This window comes from Suricata suricatta, chromosome 7, assembly GCF_006229205.1.
Source record: "Suricata suricatta isolate VVHF042 chromosome 7, meerkat_22Aug2017_6uvM2_HiC, whole genome shotgun sequence".
In the NCBI taxonomy this organism is placed as follows: domain Eukaryota; kingdom Metazoa; phylum Chordata; class Mammalia; order Carnivora; family Herpestidae; genus Suricata; species Suricata suricatta.
Window position 1 is genome coordinate 29,178,493 of NC_043706.1, and position 3,847 is coordinate 29,182,339.

Sequence of the window (3,847 nt, forward strand, 5' to 3'; positions counted from 1 at the left end):
AGAGAGAGAGAGAGAGAGAGAGAGAATGAGAGAACTCAAATTACTAAGATCAGCAATGAAAGAGGGAACTTTGTGACTCACCATACAGAAATAAAGAGAATTATATGAGATTATGATGAACAATTATGCCAAAAAATTAACCTACTTAGACAAAATAGGAAAATTCATAGAAAGATACAAACTACAAAAGCTGTCTCAGAAGAAATGGACGATCTGAATATACCCATAATGAGGTAGAAGGTTGAATCAATGGTCAAAAGCTATCCCACAAAAAACCCAGTTCCAAATGCTTCACTTGTGAACCATACCAAATGCTTAAAGAAATAATAACAGCTCTTTACAAAACCTTCCAAAAAGGAAAGGAGGGAACCCGGCTCCTTCTATGAGGCTAGAATTATTCAGAGACCAAAACCAGACAAAGATATCATAGGAAAAGAAAACTCAAGACTACTATTTCTTAATGAATATAGACCTGGAAAAACTCAACAGAATGTAACAAATCAAATCCAGCACCATATTAAAAAAAAACACACCATGACCAAGTGAAATTTATTCCAGGAATGCAATATTGGTTTACCACCCCTATCTACAATGTAATATACCATATTACTATAATAAAACACATAAGTCACATGCTTATCTCAACAGACGGGCAAGAAACATATGACAAAGTCTGACATCCTTTTATGATAAAAACTCAATGAGCTGATAACAGAAGCGAATTTCCTCAATCTGATTAAAAGCATTTATGAAAACCCTTAAGCTAACATCTTAATGGTGAAAGACTGGCTGTTTTCCTCCTTAGATCAGCAACACAAAAAGGATTTCCACTCTCACCACTTCCATTAAACTTTGTGCTGGAGATTCTAGACCAAGCAAATAAGATTAAGTGCATCCTGATTAGGAAAAAAAGAAGTAAAATTATGTCTGTTCCTACACAGCTGACATGACTGGTATATAGAAAATACTAGGGCATCAGCTATTAGAACAAATAAACAAATTCAGCAACATTGTAGGATATAAGATCAATACATTAAAAAATCCATTACATTTCCATATATTTTCAATAAACAATCCAACAATGAAATAAAAAAACAACAAATCCATTTACAATAGCACCAAAATGAGTGAAATACTAGGAATACATTTAACAAAAGAAGTGAAAAACTTATACTTTGAAAACTACAGGTCATTATTGAGAGAAATTTACAAACATCTAAGTAAACGGAAACATGTTCACAGTCAGAAGACAATATTGTCTATGTGGCAACTTTCCTCAAATTCATCTATAGGTTCAACATTTTCCCTATCAGATATCTAAATAGCTCCTTTGTAAGAACTGACAAACTGATTCTAGCAGTCCATCGCCTTAACCACTCGGCCACCTCGTCCCACGACAACTGATTCTAAAATAAGAAAAGTCATGGGACTGAGATTTAGCCAATCTTAATAAAGGAGGCCAAAGTAGGAGGACCCCCAATTACAAATTTCAAAATTTTCCAACAAAGCAAAGGTAATCAAGATGGTTTGGGGAGTCTGGCTCAAGGTTCCACATTACTGAGGTCCTGAATTCATCACCTTCCATGGACACAACAGATTTACAACTATATGCAGAATAATCTCCTCTGAAAAAGACCTGAGCCTGCACAACAAACACTAAAAGGACAGCATGAAAACAGGTAAGAGAGGCAGAGACTCTTGCCAAGAACAAAAACAAAGACAAAACCAAAAGCAAACTTTGCCCCACCCAGATATGAGAATTCAAATATACTGAGACCTCAAAAATACAAAATTTCGCTGAGAAGCAAGGAGTCTGTGCCCCACATCAAGCACTAAACCCTATGTCCTGCACAGAACAGATGAGCTCCTTTAAGGCCTGACTGGAAACAACATGACTGTATTCAGGAAAACCATAGAAGAGTAGCTAATGAAGAACCCACTCTTGTTTTTGGGTTTTTTTTTACTTTTAATTTAAAATTTACTTAGTTAACATACAGCATAATATTGGTATCAGGATTAGAATTAAGTGATTCATCATTTACATAAAACACCCAGTGCTCATCATAACAAGTGCCCTCCTTGATACCAATCACCCATCTAGCCCATCTCCATCCAATTCCCTCCATCAACCCTCAATCTGTTCTCTATCATTAAGTGTCTCTTGTGGTTTGTTTTCCTCTCTCCTCTTTTTATTTTCTGCTTCCCATATGTTCATCTGTTATGTTTCTTAAATTCCACATATGAATGAAATCATATATTTGTCTTTCTCAGATTGATTTATTTTACTTAGCATAATACATTGGAGCTTCATCCATGTTGTGGTATGTGGCAAGATTTCATTGTTTTTGATGGCTGAATAATATTCCAGTGTGTGTGTGTGTGTGTGTGTGTGTGTGTGTATCACCTCTTCTTTAACCATTCATCAGTTGATGGACATTAGAGCTCTTTATAGTTTAGCTACTGTTGATAATGCTGCTATGAACATTGGAATGTATGTACCCCTATGAATATGTATTTTGTACCATTTGGGTAAATACTTGGTACTGCAATTGCTGGATCATAGGGTATTTCATCATTAGTTTTCTGAGGAACTTCCATACTGTTCTCCAGAGTTGCTGCACCAGTTTACATTCCCACCAACACTGCAAAGGGTTCCCCTTCTCCACATGCTCACCAACATCTGATGCTGTTTCCTGTGTTGTTCATTTAAGCCATTCTGGCAGCAAAGTGTTAGCATATTTACTTCTTTTCATGTTTATTTTTTTTTACAGTAGAGCATTTTTAAAATGTAGTCATGCCTTTCTCGATCTTATTTTTTTTGTTCGAATATGTCTTTTTATATTATTTTTTTAAATCGTTTATTGTCAAATTGGTTTCCATATAACACCCAGTGCTCTTCCCCACAAGTGCTCTCCTCCATCACCACCACCACTTTCCCCCTCCCCCTCCCCCTTCAACCCTCGGTTCATTTTCAGTATTCAGTAGTCTCTCGGGTTTTGCATCCTTCTCTCTCCCCAACTCTTCCCCTCCCCACGGTCCTCCATTAGGTTTCTCCTGTTCTCCTGTTAAACCTATGAGTGCAAAATTATGGTATCTGTCCTCTGCCTGACTTATTTCGCTTAGCATGACACCCTCGAGGTCTATCCACCTGGCTACAAATGGCCATATTTCATTCTTTCTCATCGCCATGTAATACTCCATTGTATGTAAGTGTGTACATACATACACACCACATCTTTTTGATGCATTCCTCAGGTGTGGACATTTAGGCTCTTTCCATGTTTTGGCTATTGTTGACATTGCTACTATGAACATTGGGGTATATGTGCCCCTATGTATCAGCACTTCTGTATCCCTTGGATAAATCTCTAGCAGTGCTATTGCTGGGTCATAAGGGAGTTGTATGGATAGTTTTTTGAGCATCCTCCACACTGTTTTCCAGAGTGGCTGCAACCAGGTTACATTCCCACCAACAGTGTAGGAGGGTGCCCGTTTCTCCACATCCTCGCCAGCATCTATGTCTCTTGATTTGTTGATTTTAGCCACTCTGACTGGCATGACGTGGTATCTCAGTATGGATTTGATTTGTATTTCCCTGATGATGAGTGATGTTGAGCATCGTTTCATGTGCCTGTAGGCCATCTGGATGTCCTCTTTGGAGAAGTGTCTGTTCATGTCTTCTGCCCATTTCTTTACTGGGTTATTTGTTTTTTAAGTGTGGAGTTTGGTGAGTTCCTTGTAGATTTTAGATACTAGCCCTTTATCTGATATGTCACTTGCAACTATCTTTTCGCATTGTCGGTTGCCTATTAGTTTTCTTGATTGTTTCCTTTGCAGAAGCGTTTTA